The 19,241-nt window shown below is 44.3% G+C and overlaps 1 long non-coding RNA gene across 3 annotated transcripts; it reads right to left on the bottom strand.

The window, feature by feature from the left end:
* Positions 1–293: 293 nt before the first annotated feature.
* Positions 294–17,728, bottom strand: LOC147911465 (uncharacterized). 3 transcript variants are annotated; one of them, XR_015551166.1, is made up of 7 exons: positions 17,562–17,728; positions 16,895–17,068; positions 6,765–6,867; positions 6,013–6,163; positions 4,519–4,599; positions 1,558–1,674; positions 294–1,476 (listed from the first exon to the last, which is right to left on the bottom strand). It is a non-coding gene; the product is annotated as an uncharacterized LOC147911465 (long non-coding RNA). The 3 variants fall into 3 exon arrangements; XR_015551165.1 differs by having other exon boundaries at positions 294–1,674; positions 17,562–17,726; XR_015551167.1 differs by lacking the exons at positions 294–1,476; positions 1,558–1,674; positions 4,519–4,599; positions 6,013–6,163 and adding an exon at positions 6,198–6,451 and having other exon boundaries at positions 17,562–17,714.
* Between the last annotated feature and the right edge of the window lie 1,513 nt (positions 17,729–19,241).

Here is a 19,241-nt window from a genome sequence, read left to right as displayed (position 1 = left end):
GACACCAGGAGGCAGCTGAGGCCTCAGCCTCTGTGCAGGGAGAGCCAACCCTGCACAGGCTCCTGCAGGACACTGGCAGGCAGCTGAGGCCCCAGCCTCCGTGCAGTGAGAGCCATCCCCTGCACAGGTGCCTGCAGGAGACAGGGAGGCAGCTGAGGCCAATCTCTGTGGCCTGGGAGAGCTGGCTCGGGAAACTCCCTCTTTAGCACCTCCAGTCCCACCTATTCCACCTGCTCCCTTACCACAAATTTCCTTCCCTACCCTGTTTATTGTATTTGTTTCCTTCCTCGTTCCTTTCATTGCTTTGTTTTTATTGTTTATATCTTGAATATTTAAAATAAATTTAACTTTCATCTTTTAACAATTTATTGTTTTTCATTTTACATTGTACACCTCATGAGCATCAAGTACATTCACAATGCTGTGCATCCATCACCATTGTCTGGGTTCAGAATATTTCATTCTCCAAAAGGAAACCCAGTTCTAAAAGCACTCACTCCCCATTTCTCCCTCAGGCCCTGGCAACCCCTAATCTGTTTTCTGTCACTGTTTCTTTTTTTTTTTTAATCTGTTCTGGATGTTTCCTATAAGTGAAATCATGCCGTAGGTGGCCATTTGTGTCTGCCCACTCATTTTCACACGGCCTGATAGGTTTTCCTTTTCTGTTTTTATTTGAAATAGAATTTCTCTAATTTGATAGGAAAATCCCAGATGAGTCTAGATTTGATGTTACCAAGAAAGACCTTTTGGTACATATGTGCATAATCTTGGGGTACAGACTGTTGTTCTAAGTGGGACACCAGAGCCAGAAGCCACACACGAAATGCGTTGCTCTTCGTGTGGCAAAAACAAAAACAAGAAAAGGGTTGAAGGCTGGAAAGACAAACCACAAACCGGAATGTATTCCTCATAACACAAGGCCAGGGAAAGGTTACGCATCCTTGTGGTCTAAAAAAACGCTCGAAAGTCAGAGTTTTAAAAAGAGATAAAGAGCAAACACATTCAACGCCAACGAGAGGCGCTACACAGGGGCAGCATGTGTCAGAGATGCGCGAGCTCCCCAAGGAGGAGACGCGCACCTGGAGACACTGTGGACAGTGTGGGGACACTGGTCCCCATCAGACGGGCAGGGTTCCAGTGTGGTGATGACAAGCCCTGGTGACAATGTGAGGAAGCAGAGGCCCCAGTAGACCCCTAGAGACAAGTGTGAGAGGACACTCATCTCTGGAGACCAGTCTGCAGGACCCATCGCTGTCCCCAGGGGCACGTCTGTGCTGGCGGTGCTGATCCCAGGAATTCATCCCACAGAAATTCCTGCCCAACTTTTCAAAGATGTATTTTCCAGACTATTCATCACAGCACTGGTTGCAATAGCAAGCAATTGGATGGAACGCTACTGTCCATGGCAAGGCGATGGGAGCCATCCGTCCCATCTGTAAGACCTCGTATATGTGATATCAGCCGGGAGACACGCATCTAGGAAAATGAATCTGTGTGTGAGAGAGAGACAGAGACAGACAGACAGAAAGAGAGAGACAGAGCCAGAGAGATACGCACCAAATCGTCCATGGGGTTCACCTCTGTGGATGGGAATTGCCACTCGCTTCTCTTCTCCTTTAGGGGCCTGCGTGATGTTTCAACTTGATAGAATGTGCCTCTATTCCTCTTATAATTCTAACAAGACTAAAATCACATGGTTAATGTTATCCATTTATCACTCATCTTTGGCCTGAAGTACATTATTTAGTTTTTCTTTGTAAAGGTTATAAATACAAAGACAATGAACGTTTATTATAGTAAAAGAATGAATTCTAAGGGAATTAAGAATTAAGTGGAAACTGAGTGCCCTTAATATGCAGTGTTTACCGTTTCAGTCCTTTGCCTTTGTATGCACGTGTGTGCATGTGCCCATTCAGCTGTGTGCATCTGTATGCACATGGGTATGTCTATGTGCAAATGTGTGTGGGTGTGCACTTGCGGTTATCGTGTGGGAAGGACTGCAGGGAGTGTGCTCTTCTGGAACCTGATTTCCCCAGGGCTGGACCCTGACCAGTCAATCCTCTTCCTCCTCTGCGTCGGCCTCAGAATTTCCTAAGAGCCTCTGCTGGGCAACACGGATCATTTCTGATTTTTCACTCCCGTCAGCGTGCTGAAAGGAACACCTGCATCCATAAATCTCTACTTCTTTGGGACCGATCGCTAGAGGTGGAGATTCTGGCTCATAATGTAAACGTGATGTTAAGGTGTTGGTCACAGTCTCTGACACCCAAGGTCTCCTTCTACCCTGTGATCTTGTTTGGGAACAGGGAGTCCAGAGACCCTGAAGCAGAGACCTGAGGGAGGGAGGGAGAAGGAGGAGCAGCTAGGATGCAGGGGATGAAGGTACCTGGGGTGACCTGCCCAGCTGGAAGGCCCCGCTCCTGTTGCTTCTGTCCCTACCACTCCCCTCAACGCGGGCCCCGCCCCTACCACACCTGACTCTGCTTTGGCCTTGCCCATGCCCCTCCTGCTCCTTAACTCACCTGAGCTGAGCAGCCTGGCCTGCCATCCAGGACAGATGATGATGAGGGTCTGGACACTCCTGCCTGCTCCCTCTCCCTCCAAGCAGAGAGCCCCATCCTCAGTAAGGAAAGCACATCTAGGGCAGTGCAGTGAGTCACAGGGACCTCCTTGAACATGCACCCTCCAGGGGGAGCTCTCAGTTGCAACAGCAGGACCCACTTGAGCTTGTGTGAGCAGAAGTGACTTTGACAAGACACAGTGGACGTGTCATAGAAGGTGCCAGAAGGTCAGAGCACGTGGCTGGAGGCTTTGGAGAAGGTCATTGTGCCCAAAGGACACCTCAGGGTCTTCCAGGAGTGATGGCTGCCTCAGGCACTGTGGCAGCCCCAGCCAACATATACAGCACATTTGGCATCTGCGATGGAGGGGCCCTGCTCAATGGGGATGAGCGAGAGAGCCCTGGTGACCTCGGAAAGGCACTGCCATTGGAGCTCGGTTTCCTCACCTGTGAAGTGGGGTGGCAGCCGACCGTTCATGGTGGTGTCAGACAAGTTCGCTGAGGCTGCACCTGGAGTTCCCTGCACCTTCTCAGATCTCAACAGCTACTAACTCTAATGAAGAGGAATCACGGGAGGAGAGATGGGGCTGGGTCCTGGATCCCCACCTGGCTGGCTGACTGCCGTGGGACGAGATGGGGTGGAGAAAGGCATTCCAGAGGAACAGCGGAGTCAGAGCGAGTAGGGCATGCAGAGGGAGGCATCCCTCCCTCTGGTGGGAGATCAGAGTGGGCAGAAGCGAAGGGTCCCACGGGGCTCTCAGTGGGGTGACATCAGCAGGAACAGCTCACGGTGATGAGCACTTACCGGGGCCTCTGTTCTCCTCTTGAGCTATCTCCTTGAATCATCCCCACAACTCCTTGGGGGAGGAGCAATTATTGTCTTCATTTCACTGATGAGGAAACTGAGGCTCAAAGAGACTTGCCCCCTCTGTGCCCTGCAGAGTGGCAGAGCCGGGATTTGAACCCAGTGCCTCTTAGACCCCATGGGGCCTGCCTGAGAAGGGCTCCCCCATGCTGAGGGAGGGACCTCTTTTCCCTAAAGTTCTGAGAAATTTTGGTCCTGATGCCCAGAGAGACCTCACTCTGTGGGGGGATAGGCTGGTCCTTGGTACTGGGAGAGCCCACAGTGCCCACGGCTGGCCATTCCCCGGCCACCATACCCAGCCCCAGGCAGACGGAGTGGCCCTGTCCCTTTAGTTCAGTGATGGCTGGAGGCCAGAAGGGTGCAGGCCTCAGGGAGGCCAGGACCCCTGAGCCCGAGGAGGCCGCAGTGCAGGACAGTGGTTTGAAATGATCCAAAGTCAGAGAAACAGGGGTCCTAGTCCCTGCTCAGCCTCTTTCTAGCTGGTGATGCAGGTGAGGCTCTCAGCCTCAGTTTCCCCATCTGTACAATGAGGAAATAACTTGGCCTACTGATGGGCTGTTGGGAGACTTCCCTGAGGAATGGCTTGAGCATCTCTAGCCTGGTGCCTGGAGCGTGTTAAGAGCCCCCTGCCAGGCTGTCACAGTGGTCCTCCAGGGCGCAGGTTCTGGGAAGTCCCACCTCAGGTTCCCTTCCTGCTGCCCTGCACCCGGGAACATTCAGCAATTTTTGAGGGGGAGCTGAAGAAGATCCAGGACCACACTGTGTTGAGGGTGACGGAGGCTCAGCGCTGGAAGGACAGCTGGACATGCTCCATGCCACCGTGCAGGGCTTGTGCTGTGACCCCCTGTGAGCCCGCCACAGATAAAGGCTCCTCTTGTGTGGATCCAGCTTCTGTGGTTTATTCACTTATTGCTTCATTCACCCAGTCATTCCTTCACTCATTCCTTCACTCACTCACTCCTGCACTCATGTACTCATTCATGCATTCGTTCATTGTTTCACTCACTCATTCAGCCAATACGATCTGGTCCCTGCCATGGGCTGAGCACTGTAACTTCACCAGTGAGTATGACCCGACGTGGTTCCTGCCCACCTGGAGCTCACATCCACTGTGTGACCTGAAAGATGGCTGTCCCTCGGGTTAGCAGGGGTGATGAGCACCAGGAATCCACTTCTGAAAGTAGAGGCCACCCATGCAAAGAGAAGAACGGAGAAAACCCATGCTTGGCACTTCATCGACAAAAAAAATAATTAAAAGTTAAGAAAAATAAAGATATCCTATATTTAACAAAATGTGGGTTCTAATCACAAGTGTGCACTCATTCCTACAACCAATGAGAAGTAATCCAGATTGGACTGGATATTTGTAACACATTTTTCCAGCCAATAATAGCATTTCAGTAAACTTGTTCCAGGGCCTCACGATTTTCCTAAGGCCTCTGTGATCCTCCAAGACTTAAATCTTTCTCCTTGGAAGCCTCTGTCCTGTCACCCTCCTTGTCGAATGGCTCTTCCACTGTTCGGGGGCCTACCCTGCACGCCCACACTCGTCAGTGACTCTCCACTTTGTTTGGACTGGCTGCCCGCGTTCCTCCCTCAGCCTCACAAGCTCCTGTTTCTTTGGCAAGGTTGGTGTTTTCACTGGGTGATCACCTGGCATCCTTCTTTGCAGCGGTTTGCATCTTCCCACTCTGTGTCTCCTCTGACGACTCCGGGAGGCAAGCCTTTAGTTCCCATCTTACAGATGAGGAAGTTCAAGTCCAGAAAGCTGGACGACCTGCTCCAAGTCACAACCAGCGTGGAGCCTCGGCAGGGTTTGGGCCCAAAGCAGACAAGGATGTATGGCAAGTGGTTTGTTTGCACGTGATGGTGGAGGACAGAGGGAGACCAAGGGGAAGGGAGCATGGAGGAGGAGAGCCAGGGCGGGGCCTGACAAGGGAGCACTGAGGTGAGCATCCATTCTAGTCCTGTTGGGAGACGAGATCCCACCCAGACTGGCTCTGTCCCGGTGGGTGGAGGGTTTACCCCGGGGTAGTGAAGGCTTCCGTGCTACAGGCTGGCACAGGCTTGCAGAAGAGGAAGCTCCCGGTGCAGGAGAGAGCCCTCAGGCAGAGAGTGGATGCAGGTGCTCCAGGGGGACACTGTGGGCCTGCTGGGGACTGGCTCCCAGGGACTGCAGGGACTCAAGTGGGCTGAGGGAACTGAAGGGCAGCAGCAGCAATGTCTGCAGGGGAGGTCTGCACACGTGTCCCACACTTATGTCCCCAGAAAGGCTTCTCTGCATGGCATTTCTCCTCCCAGATGCGGAGTTGGCCCAAACCGCCCCTCCATTCCACACCCCAATTTCTTTCCACTCATCTCAGGTTACTAGAAATTCAGAATATTTTAGTTGCTGTTGGAGCCCAGAGACTTTTGTTTGTCCTGCCCATGTTCTAACATTGCTGGCTTTTTAAAGATCTCAGGGCTTTGACTCCAAAACAGCAAGATGCTGAGCATCCCAGGGAGCTTTCTGGAAGCAAGACTTTATGCTTTGCAATATTGCCATCCCACCAGCTCTTCTCAAAATGCCTGCAGGACACAGACTCACAATCTTTGGTCCTCAGATTGCTGAAAGGATGCGCCTTCAGAGAGTGATCGGCGTGGGGCGGCAGGACACACGGAATGGTTGAGTGAGGACTTCAGCCAATCCTCTTCCCGGAAGCCATGATCACACCGGATGCGCTGTCAGAAAACAACCTCTGGGAAGAGACCAAAACATACAACCAACTGAGGAGCATTTGAAGCTGAGGGAAGAACAGTGAGAGTCGTGGTGTTTATGCCCGGGGCACGTCCCTTTCCCACCCCCTCAGTGTGACGGCCCTGTGAGCTGCGCAAGCCTGAAGGGGGGTGGCTTCACTGTCAGAGGTTGCCCATTTGATGTCGCCATGGGTGGACAAAGCCCAGCCCCTAAGCATTTCTGGAAACAGTAGCCATCTCAGTGGCAAGCTGACGTGGAAAGTCAACTTTGCAGCCGCCTGAGGTTGGATCTAGAACAGAGCAGAGAATCAGCCAGGAAGGTGAGACAGACAACCACACAATCAGACAGACACAATGGCCTTGATGGGCTGCACATAACCCCAGGGGGTCTGAAATGTTGTGTGCTTGTGCAGGCCTGTGCCGAATCAGGAGAGACCAGGAAGATGGGCATTGTGGGAATGCTTAGAGACCTGCCACCAGCCTAGGCCCTGCCCCCAGGGGTTGCTGCCTCCCAGGAAGTCCAAGTTGACTGAGGGGACAATGCCCAGCCCTGTCGAAGATCCCTGTCCACTCTGGGGCTCCCATGGAGAGAGGCCTTCCCACCTGCAAACTTCTCCCCAGGTCTTCTTCAGAGGCTGAAACGAGGTGCTCTCAGAGCAGAGAAGATGGTGAGCAGTGAGGAGAGGCTCCTGAGGAGTTGGCCCACCTGGGGAAGGAAGCAAATGTGCTGGGAGGGTAGAGTGGTCCCTGCTTACTCTGGCCTCATACCCCTCAGTGTACATCTCCCTCCTGGAGGGGACAGGAGCCCAGGGTGCCCGGGAGAGCACACCCGGGCCCCGATGAGCAACACTCCCAAGGAGGAGGTTCTGAGCTCAACGTAGGATGAGCCTAGGTAGCAAGGGAGCCTGTCACCACCAGGACAATCGAGTCAAGGTCAGCATGCCCCTGCAGGGATGATCTCCCTGCCTGTTCTATACGTCCCTGTAGACCAATGACAGCTTAGGGATTGGCTTCTGACCAGCAGACCCAGCACAAGTGACAGGACGACCCTTCCCAGATTCCACCACCGAGGCTGTCATTCTCTCTCACTCACTGTCTTGTGTTCCCTCGACCCTCTCCCATTGCTCCCCTCTCTCAGTCTGTCTGACCCCTGGACCTAGGGAAATACATAGATGTCCTGAGCTCCCCTATGCAGAGGCCCACACAGAAGAAACCAAGGGAGTGCCCTGGCCAACAGAAAGAAAGGAGCCGGGCTCTCAGTGAAGCTGATCCTGACCGAGCCCACAGGAGTTAGCTTGACAGCACATCTCATCCTGGTCCAGTTTCAGTGGAGGCCACAGCCCCAACCCGGAAGACGCGATGAACAGAGGCTCCAGCTCAGTTGTGCAGGATTCCTGGTCCACGGAGATGGAGAGAGAATGAATATTTGCAGTTTAAAGATGCAGAGTGGGGAGAAGTGTTGTCAGAGAGGAGGAGACACCTCACACCATCTCCCAGTTCCCAGGTCTGGCCTGCACTTCTCCCTCCTCTCCCCTCCAGGCTCTCTGCAGCCACAGTGCCCACATCTCTAACCTTCTCTGGCCAAACTCACTTCTGCCTGGGTGTCTCCACACCAGCAGTGCCTTCTCCCTGGCACGCTGATCACAGGTGAGTTCAGCGCTGGGTCCTCCTGTCATTCTGATCACAGCAAATGTCACCTCAGTCAGGCCTTTCAGACGCTCCTACCCAGTGAGACCCCAGCCCTCCCTGCAGGACACTCTTTATTTTCATTCCAGTTCATGCTCTTCTCTTTCACGTGTCTCTGATTTTGTGCTTTTGTCCATCTGCCTCCAGACTGAGCTCCTGGTGGGCAGGGACCGCAGGGTAGATTTCAGCACCACCCTTGGGCCCACCAGGGCACCTGGCCCAGGGTGAGAGCTTAGCACGTAGCTGCTGAATGAACAAATAGGGGCATCTTGGATCCCTCCTTCCTGCATTTGCTCCCCTCAGATGGTGAAGAGGAACACTAGTAATAGGAAGTGCAAGTGGGTTCTGAGACAGGCGGAGGGTCAGCATGACTTCTGCATGACTCCTCCTTTCTCCAATTGCTCCAGCAAAGCTCAGTGGGCACCACTGACACAGGAGGCTGCCACCTGATGGCCAGCACAGGAACTGCAGCCTCAGGCAGGGGCAGCACAGCACAGCACCAGGCAGGCATATATTTCTTGTGGAGAAATGCCTATCCAAATGCATTGCCCATTTTTCATTGTGCTATTTGTATTTTATTGTTGAGAGGTGAGAACGTATTATATATTCTCAATAGTAGACCCTTATCTGATATGTAAAGATCTGTAAACATGTTCTCCCCTTTTGTGAGTCCTCTTTTCACTTTCTTGATCATTTCAACGCACTCAAGTTTTACTTTTGATGAAGTTGAGTTGATCTGTTTTCCCTTTGGTTGCTTTTGTGTTGGGTGTCATAATTACAAAAACATTGCCTAATCCAGGGCCATGTTTTCTTCCAAGAGTTTTATAGTTTTAGGTCTTACATTTACATCTTTGATGGTAAGAAGATGTAACATTTTTGTATATGGTGTGAGGTAGGGGTTCACCTTTATTCTTTCACATGTGGATATCCACCTCTCCCAGCACTACTTGTTGAAAAGATTATACCCTCCTCATTGTCTTGGCATCTCAAATAATTCTAGAATCTGTGGTTGTTGTAGGTGGTGTGACTTACAGTTCCTTAGAATTACTCTTTACACGAAGGTTGCTTTTCTCTGGCGTTGTGGACTTTCACCCACTGCATACGTAGACTGATCATTAGCCAAATAATCATATCACGTATCTTGACTAGTTTTCTCTTTGCTTGCGGTGGGTATGTAAGTCCACACCCTGTTACTCCCTGATGGCTGGGTGGACCACATTGCACCATTGTTCTGGCCTGGATTATCGCTGTATCCTTCTAACTGGTTTCTCTGCCTCTATATTTGACCCACAATCTATCCCCAATGCACCAATTGGAGTGACCCTTTAAAACCAGATGTCACACCCTGACATTTTGAAATCTCTCAAGGGGCTCTCCATTTATCTCAGGCGGAAAGTTCAAGTCCTTATGATGGACCTCAAGCCCCATACAGTTGGTCCCACACTCTCTCTGACATCATCTTTGGCCAGTTATCCCCTGTACCTCTGCCCTCCATTATGCTCCTGGTACATGCCAGGCACTCTCCCACCTGTAGACTTGCACTCTATGTTCCTTACACTTGGAATCCTCTTCCACATGATGATTTCATGCCTCATCTTCTTCACTATCTTTAATTCTGTGTTCAAATGTCATCTTGGTGAGGCTGTATGGACCATGTCATTTAAAATATAAACTATCCTCTTGTCCTGACACTCCCTATCCAACTTGTTCCCCTTTCATTTTTCCCCTTAGCACTAATACCCTATAAAATAATATATAATGATAAGAATCAGTGTTCACTCAGGACAGGGAAACCGACCAATAGATTGAGCAGGGACAGTTTATATAATGAACAATTAACCATAAACCTTTAAAGGGAACTATAGAGAATAGCCCAGAATTACAGTAGAGTAGTTAAGAAAGAAACAAATTTGGGGAGAGGCCCCCCTCGCCAAGGCTGCCTTCAGGCCTTGTTGGAGAAGGAATGATTACAGCACAGGGACGGTGGAGAAGATTGTCATGTTTCCCAAGGCCAGTACCGGTCCCTGGTCAGGGCAGAGCTCAGCTGGTAGGGAACAGCAGGCTGAGACTGGCAAACAGGAAAGCGCTGTCCCCTCCCAGGGGCAGGTAGGCTGAGGCTGGGATGCCTACTGGATTCGCTGGGATTCCACTTGCAGGGGTGCCACTCATTCTCCTTATTAAGCCATCCAAGGGGATCCACTGAATCCACTGTGGATCACCCACTGTGGGTGAGTCCCTGTAGACACCCCTGAATTGTGCCACTGCTGGTTGTACTGCAGGAGAAAGAAAAAGAAAAGAATGGAAGCACCCTGGAATTAGGAAGGAAGGCCCTTTGTCCTAAACCTTCTCTGACAAAGCTTAACCCCTGCCAGGTGCAAAAGAGAAATGTCTACTGGGTGCAGCTCCATTATTGCAGAACAGACAATAGAGGCCAACACTCTGATGTTGTTACACAGGGGCAATCCATTGATAACTGGCACCATAATTCCCTTATTATTTTGTTTATGTATTCCATGCCTTTACTTCCAACTTGCCTCTATTGCTTTATTTGAAGTAAGATTTTGAAGACAGCATATGGTCGTATCAAGGTTTCTAAAAAAAAGGTATTTTGACCCCCCAAAATGCCATTATTAGATCAAAACAACAGAAGAATGAAAAGTACAAAGTAGCTATACTATCAGTATATGCCTTAAGTAAATAGTTTACTGTCAAATTACTCTTATATAAGAAAGCACCATGCAGTTTCATTTTAATGATGTTAGCCTCAATAATCTAGTATAATAATAAACTCCTTTGTAATGAGTAACTATATAAAATGAAGTTACGACAATTTACAATTTACGTCTGTGACATGACCCAACTACTCTCTACAAGCACCACTGAAATCTTGATTGATGCTTGGCTACCTTTTTCTACTAGAACTAACGGGAATATTTCACTGCCAACAAATTCTGTTTACCTGTTGTGTAGTTTATAAGGGTTGAATTCTTCTCTACTTGAAAATCACCATTTTCATCTCTCCATATGGATACCTGTTTAATGGCAGATAGCTTTGCAGCCAGTATAGTTTTTTTCAGGAGAGTCTTATATAAAAATTCATAAAAAATGAGTATAAATAACTTACACTTAGGCAATTTTTCTTTTTCTTTTTTTTCTCCCTGCTTGGGAAGATTTGCCCTGAGCTAACATCTGTTGCCAATCTGCCTCTCTTTTTTCTTCCTTCCCAAAGCCCCAGTACATAGTTCTATATTCTACATGTAAGTCCTTCTAGTTCTTCTACATGAGCCACAAACACAGAAGAGTCAATGAGAGACGAGTGGTGTGGCTCGCACCTGGGAACTGAACCTGGGACGCCGATGCGGAGCGTGCCAAACTTTAACCGCTAGGCCATCAGGGGTTGCTCCAGGAAATTTTTCTAGAAAAATATTGGAATCAAGGTGTATGATTTATTTCTAAAAATTTCATAACATACTTTAAAACATGAAATGCTCAACATGTTTAAAAGCACTTTACCACTCAGTTTACCTTAACAAAGATATAGCAAACATTTTGAGAAATATACTTTCAACAGGAAAGTCCAATTGTAGCCTTATGCTTTTGTAGACCACTCCCAATAACTTGGCTTAAAAAATATAACTGTAAGATTCTCTCAACAAAATGTATTTCATTTCTATAAAAATCGTTCTTTACAGCGTCTCAATGTTTGTTTCCTACTGAGCTTCTCAATGTTCTTTAGGCTTAACAATATAGTAGAATCAAGCTCCTATACTCTAGCTTTTAACCCCACAATCCGGAAAGCTCTATCTCAAGGTCATCAATGACCTCTTAAATCACCGAACAACATTATTCCCATTTTATAAGTGCGAATACTAGGTTTTAAAGAAGTCAAGTTCATGCCCAATATTGTTTAGCTAGTAAGAGGCAGAGCCTAGATATGACTGACTCCTGCTGTCTGATTCTAAAATCCATAAGCATAACCCCTAGGAACGCAGCCAAACATAACACTCTGTATTCTTGCAACAGAATAAATGCATTTGCTTTTTCCTTAATGTCTGTAACACGGTTCTTAACTATTCCAATACAGTGGTTTCTCCCTTTCTGTAAATGAGAGTGTTCTTCAAAGTACCTCCCTTCCTCTCTGCTCTTCTTTATACATTCCCCCCACTCCCATTGCTTGAATTCATTTAACAAGCATTTATTTTATTGAGTCCATACAATTCCAGACCCCATGGAAAAACAATGAAAAAAAACCAGTCCCTGGCCTTGAAGGATTTACAGACTACTAGGGCAGAAAGCCCTATAAGCAAATCCAATACTATTTTCAAAAAAACAAAAAACAAGTTTGAGTCTGCACAAACACAGAAGGCTATCTACGCCACACTGCACGGGTTTTCAAGCCTTTTCTGAGGAGGACCACAGTTTTTTAAGAAATAGCGTTTAAAATTTCCAAAAGAGCACGCAAGACCTAGAACTTCCCTGATCCACTGTCCCCTTCCCACTACAAGCCATGTTTTTTCTAAGACTCTTAAGAACATCGTTTGAAAACCACTATATTCTAACATCTTAATAGTTTTGCCTTTCATGCCTAGGTCTTTAATCTACCTAGAATGGATTTCTGAGTGCGGAGTAAAGTAGGGCTCCAATTTGAATTTTTTCCATACTGATATCTAATAGTCCCAGGACCACTTAAAGAAAAGCCCCTCCATTGCCCTCTGCTCTGTAAGAGAACTTCTATTAAAGGAAATCAAGTTTATGGATACACGTGGAACTGGATTTGGGTTCTCTACTGTTTTCCACTGGTCTAACACTGTGCTAATACCAAAGTGCTTTAGTTACTATAGCTTTATATATAATAAATCAGGCTATCTCATAGATCAAGTCTTCTCACCTTGACCTGCTGCTTAAAAAATATCTTGGCTATTCTTAGTCCTTTGTATTTCCATATGTATTTTAGAAAACACACATAATTTTGAGCTCTGTAATTTCCTGGCAAACTGGTAAAATACCCACAAAACAAATCTAGATCAGTGGTTCTCGACCGGGGCAATTTTAACACCCCCACCTCCCACCCCAGGGACATTCAGCAACGTCTGGAAACATTTTTGGTTGTCACAAAGTGGGGGGTAGGTACTACTGGCCTCTAGTGGGTTGAGGCCTGGGAGATGCTGCTAAGCATCCCACAGTGCACAGGACAGCTGCCACAACAAAGAATTATCCCATTCAAATTTTAATAGTGCCACTTTTGAGAAACCCTGTCCCAAATAAATCAAGGGGCAAATTTGCATGGACCCATTAAAGGCCAGGGAACATCTACCAAAAACAATAATTTAGTTTTAGAAAAACTGAACTGCCATATGCCAAATGAGATTTACTCCAAGTCATTAAAAAAAAAATCATATTATTTGCATAGACCAAAAGGCTTATCTTCCTGTTCTCTATAGCAGGGACATTTGCAGGAAGCTTATTGGAGGGGTTAAGTCTTTAAAATACAAAGTTATAAAGAAACAAGACATAGCCAGAAGATATTAAAAAAAAAAAACTCATAGAAATCAGTAAGAAACAACCCAATAGAAATATGGGCAATCTGTATAGACAATTCACTAAAAGGAATATTCAAATGACCAATAAACATATATAAAGATTCTCAACCTCATTAGTCACCAGAGAAATACCAATTCAAACTCACGAGAACACCATCCATGCACCAGAATGGCTAAAATTTTAGAAGACTGGACATATCAAGTGTTAACAAGAATGCTGAACAACGTAATTCCCATATACTACTGGGTGTAGTGATGGGGTTGCATAAACTGGTTCAACCACTTTGGAAAATGTTGGCAGTCTCTACTATAGCTAAACATATCCATACACTATGACCAGCAATGCCATTCCTAGGGATATATCCAACAGAAAATACTTACCTATTCGCAAAAGAAGGAAAAAGAATGTTCATAAAAGCATTAAAAGCCTAAAGGAGAAACCATCCAAATGTCTAATAACTGCAGAACGGATTAATAAACTGTGATATGTTCATAGAAGGAAATAATGTACCACAACAAGAACTACTACTATATGCAACAACACAAATGAATCCCCAAAATACAATGTTAAGCAAAAGTACGCAGACTCAAGAGTACAGATATCACTCCATTTCTATAAAGAGGCAAAACTCATCAATGGTGACAGAAGGGAGGAGAGCAATTACCTGCGCAGAGAAAGGACAGTGACTAGAAAAGAGCATGAGAAGGGGCTGTAGGGTGTTGGTAATGTCCTATTTTTATCTAGGTGGTAGATACACGAGTGTGTTTACTTTGTGAAAATTCATCAAGCTATACACTTAGGATTTGTATGCTTTTCTGTATTTAGCTTATATCTTATTAAAGAATTTGCTTAAAAATATAAAGGATACAACCCTGATTTACCGCATCTGATGCTTCAAGAGACTATTCTAAACAGCCCTAACTCACAATGATGTTAAAATGCAAGTTGTGTATATATTGACAACTGATTTTTTACCAAGGCACAAAGGCAATGCAGTGGATAAAGGGTAGCCGTTTCAATAAATGGTGCTGAACAATGAGATATCCATAGGCAAAATAAATGAACTTGAATCCATACCTCACACCATATACCAAAAATAACTCGAAATGGATTTTAGACCTAACGGTAAAACCTAAAACTATATTTGATAGAAAAACACTTGTATTCAAAATACATAAAGAACTCTCAAAACTTAACAATAAGAAAAAAAACAGGCAAAATATTCGAACAGACATTTTATCAGAGAAGATATACAGATGGCTAATAAGCACACGAAAAGACGCTCGACATCATAAGTTATCGGGGAAATGCTGATTAAAACCACAATGAGATACAACACTACATGCCTATTAGAATGGCTGACAAGACTGACCATACCAAGTGTAAGCAAAGATGTAGAGAAATGGGAACTCTTGGACACTGCTGGTGGGAATGTAAAATGGTATAATGTATAAACACTTGGGGAAACAGTTTAGAAGTTTCTTAAAGAGTTAAACGTAAATGATCCACTCACTCCACTCTTAGGTATTTGCCCATAAAAAGGAAAGCACATGTCCATAACAAAGACTTACATACAAATGTTCATAGCAGCTTTATTTGTAATAGCCCAAAACTAGAAACAACTCACATATACATCAACACGTGACTGGATAAACAATTTGTAGTATATCCACAGAGCAGAACATTACTCAGCAACACAAAGGAACAAACTGTTGATACACACAACATGGGTGAATTTCAAAAGAATTATGTTAAGTGACAGAAGCTAGACAAAATCAGTGTACAAATTGTCTGATTCCATTTATATAAACTCTCGAAAATGCAAACTAATCTATAGTGATAGAAAGCAAATCAGTGGTTCTTTGGGGAGAGTAAGTCACAGAGGGGTGGGAAGGAGGGATAACAAAGGTGCATGAGAAAACTTTTGAAGGTAATGGATATGTTCACTATCTTGACACTGACTGAAAGTTTCATGGAGGTACACCTTATGGTGGAGGTCATAACTTATCAAAGCATACCATTTAAATAAATGCAGTTTGTTTTCTCAAGTATATTTCAATAAAGCTTTTCTAAAAATAATACAGGTTGTATATAAATATTGTAAACCAGAGTTCTTATAATTAGCTCAAAATCAACTCCATTCATTCACACAACAAATATTTATCTAGCACCTACTATATGCCAAGCACTCTGCTAGGTTCCAGGGTTACAATGGTAAGCAAACTGACATGGTTCCTGACCTCATGGAGAACACAGTCTGCTAGGGGAAGCAGAGATTAATAAAAGATGCACACAGACACATGGATAATAAAAACTTCACAAACAAGTGCTGTCAAGGAGACAAACACAGTGAGATGACACAAAATAACAGGGAAACCAAATCTGATCTAACGGAAAGGTCAGTATGGCTCCCTCAAAGAAGCGACATTTAAGCAACACCTAATGGAAGACGAGGATAACAAGTTGAAGGTGTAACTTTCCTCAGAAGAGACACTAACACAAGCAAAGGCTCTGAGGCAGAAGAAAGCATGACCCTTTGAAGGAATGGAAAGAAAGTCAAAAGGGCTAAGGGTCAAAACAGTGTAGACAACACTATTGGTCACCTCTCCAGTAACTATTCCATCTCCTCTTCCTCACTCCTAACAGAATCACACTTGGGTTCCAGCAGCCACCCTCCTCCACACATAGTCATGTGCTTTAGAGGAAGATGGCTCCATTCTTGATTTTAGGAAGTGGATACTGTTGAGACTTAAGTCAGTCATGGCCACCTCTTTTCTCCCTGCCAGTGATTAGTTAAAGAATGGCATGAGTGAAAGCAGGAAAAGAAGTTATTGCATGCTCTAAACAAGAGATGGTAGTTTGGACCAGGGAGTTGTCAATGGAGATAGAGATTTGCACGAAGAAATAAGGTAGAGCAACGTGTATAGGTTGTCTCCTAGGTTTCTGGCTTAGGCAAATAACGATCAATCTTTTCCATATAGTCAAAGCCAGAGAAATATGTTTTAAAAATGAATAGTCTTATGTTAGTCTTAATATATTTCTCTTAAATAAACCTAATTAGAACTAGTCAAGGATCATACCTAAAACATATCTCATCCTCATGCAGGATACTGGCTTCAGAAGTTCATGCAAACTTATCAAGAATGAATGAGGCTAACTAGATTTTGTCTAACAATACAAATCAATGTTTTCTAAAATTCTAACCTATAATTAACAATCCTGCCTACAAATAACATCAATTTCTGAATATCATTTATTTTGCCTTGCCTGCTTCAAAAAATGATTTAAGCTAGCAAAATGTCCAAATCAATTAAAAGCCAAGCCAAGAATAAAGTAGTCCAAGGATTTCTGACCACTCTTGTGTTCTCTAAAAATAATTCCAGAGAAATTAGATGGAGGTACCTAATCAATTATGCTCATCAAATTTATCAAATTAGGTCTCATAACAACAGTAATGAAGGTTCCTACTACAGATACCAACAGACCCAGGCAAAAATATAACCTACCTTGACAAGTTGATGAAGTGCCATTTCTTTCAGAAGGTGGTGTACTTGGACTGTTGAAATGACGTGAAGTTCCTCGGTCCTCGCCATCGTTTGTAAAATTCTTTGAATGGCACGTACAACGACGTGACAATGGTACTTCAGCTTTTTTGCTTAAGCTTTCATCCGCTGGCTTCCCTAAAAGTGAAAGAACCTCTATTTATAATATTTCTAATTCAAAAAACATTAATCATCCTCTACAGCTACAGTGAGCAACCACTCGAATTTGCCCAGGATTGGGAGGTTTCCCAGGCTGTAAGATTTTCAGTGCTAAACCTGGGAAAGTACCTGGCAAATCTGGACAAGTTGGTCACCCTATCTGTAGCATCAAATTAGGACAGGAGAGAAACACTTATGATGTCAGAGACATTTATAGAGAAATTATCATCAATTTGCATAACTTACAAAAAGATAATAGTCAAAGATTAATAATGTAATAAAGGCACAACCACTTGAGTATTTGTTTATATTGAGACATTAAAATATCAAGCAGGGAGGATGAAAAGAAAGACCAAAAGTATATTCTTAGTTACTGCTATTTCTTTAAATGAATCATTCTGGATAAAAAGTACTTTATTATATTTTTTTCAAGTCCCAATAATCAAGCTGAATATATCAACCAAATACTTACCACGAAGAAGAGACTGTTGCCACGCTAAAGCAGCACAAAGTAAGACTAAGCTTTTCCCACTGTCTGTAGGGCTCTCCACCAAACAATGCTGCTTACTTTTTAATCCTCGGACAAGCTATTGACACAAAAACAATAAAAAAAATCAGTAAACAATTTACTTCATTAGGGTCTGTCTCCATCACAAGTACAAACACAACAAGAAGTAAGGCTGTACTTGAGGGAACATAGCAATAGCAGAAGGGAGAATTAGTATTTAGTTCAATCTAGACCTTATGCATTTATCTTTCTCCCTAAATTATGTTGGACTTAAAAGCATATAGGCATAAAAGAAATGAACAAAGCAATATGTGCCTTAATGATGCAAGCACCGTCATTTCTGTAAAACTAGAGTACACTAATATCTTGGATGAAAACTTAATGGAGGGTTCTGCTAGGGGGAGTGTAAATCGCTACAGCCACTTTGGACAGAAATTAACAATTTCTAGCAAAGTTGAAGATACCCAACACCAGGAAGTCCAGTCCTATGCATATATCCAAAACCTGTCCCACAGGAACATAAGGAAACATGCATAAGAAAGTTCATAGCAGCATTGTTTAGAATTGCAAAAGAATGTAAACAACTTAAATGTCTGTCAAAAGGAAAATGGATAAAAAAATTCTGGTATATTCATACAATGGAATACTACACAGCAATTAAAATAGATGAACAATCAATAAGGCTACTTCTTAAAAATAATGTTAAGCAACTAAAAACACTTCTGAACAAATATAGGTACAGTATCATATCATTGTACAAAGTTTAAAAACAGGTAAAGTAATGCTCTATATTGTTTACGGATACATACATATGTAACAAAAGTATAACAACACGTCTAGGAAAGAAAAAGAATAAATTCAGCATACTAGTAATGTGACTTGCAAACAAGGTATAAAGTAAATATGGCAAAATATTAAAATTGAACAACTCTGGGAAGTTGGCCTACTCATTTGTCTATTAATTTTCTATATGATTGAAACATCTCAAAAAATATGGTGAGAAATATAGTATTCTGTGTAAAAGACAGTAAATACTTTGTAGAAGGTATTAATTCCGTAAAGTAAATAGAAGTGCCAAATGAGCTGAGAATAGTTTTCAGAATATTCCCCTTTGCCTCCTAACCATATACAGTTTATAGCAATCAGGATTATTTTTCGAAAGGTTACATGTTCTTCCACGAACCCAGCAAATATTTTCAATCCATTTACTATCTGAGAAAATGAATGTAGTCACAGATTCAGTATACGTTATGAATTATCAACATCTTTATCTTAATGAAGACTTAACTGCTGAAAAATACTTGCAGAATTCATTATAGCAAGCTACGATGGACAAGCTTTACAAGGAAAGTTCATCTTCACCCCACCAACTGTACATTCAGACCATATGGAAGAGTCGTGCTTTCCTGTTTACTTAGATTCCTAACTGCAGCAGAAACGAAAATCAAGACTGAAACAATGCCATTCAAAGAAAACCAGATACCCAACTAGACTAGGACAGAAGTCTAGAAATAAAAAGGGGATTCCTAAATGTGTAAACAAAACAAATGCAAGTAAAAGAATTTCCTAGTCTTAACCATCACAGTGGTTGAGAACATGTCTCAGAATCTGACAAATCCGGATTTGTGTCCCTACTCTGCCAAA

This window comes from Ceratotherium simum, unplaced genomic scaffold, assembly GCF_057802395.1.
Source record: "Ceratotherium simum simum isolate JZ-2026a unplaced genomic scaffold, ASM5780239v1 HiC_scaffold_43, whole genome shotgun sequence".
NCBI lineage: Eukaryota > Metazoa > Chordata > Mammalia > Perissodactyla > Rhinocerotidae > Ceratotherium > Ceratotherium simum.
Note: the sequence above shows the minus strand (reverse complement) of the source record. Positions and strands in the feature narration are given on the sequence as shown.